Here is a 535-nt window from a genome sequence, read left to right as displayed (position 1 = left end):
TCCCATGAAGTGATGGGACCAGATGCCATGATCTTCATTTTCTGAATGTTGAGCTTTAAGCCAACTGTTTCACTCTCCTCTTTCACTTTCATCAAGAGGCTCTTTAGTTCCTCTTCACTTTCTGCCATAAGGGTGGTGTCATCTGCATGTCTGAGGTTATTGATATTTCTCCCAGCAATCTTGATTCCAGCTTGTGCTTCTTGCAGCCCAGCGTGTCTCATGATGTACTCCCCATGTACGTTAAAGAAGCAGGGTGACAATATACAGCCTTGATGTACTCCTTTTCCTATTTGGAACCAGTCTGTTGTTCCATGTCCAGTTCTAATTTTTGCTTCCTGACTTTCATACAGGTTTCTCAAGTGGCAGGTCAGGTGGTCTGGTACTCCCATCTCTTTCAGAATTTTCCACAGTTTATTGTGATCCACACAGTCAAAGGCCTTGGCATAGTCAAGAAAGCAGAAATAGATGTTTCTCTGGAACTCTCTTGCTTTTTCCATGATCCAGCAGATGTTGGCAATTTGATCTCTGGTTCCTC

This window comes from Bison bison, unplaced genomic scaffold, assembly GCF_000754665.1.
Source record: "Bison bison bison isolate TAMUID 2011002044 unplaced genomic scaffold, Bison_UMD1.0 scf7180017864480, whole genome shotgun sequence".
Classification (NCBI taxonomy): domain Eukaryota; kingdom Metazoa; phylum Chordata; class Mammalia; order Artiodactyla; family Bovidae; genus Bison; species Bison bison.
Note: the sequence above shows the minus strand (reverse complement) of the source record.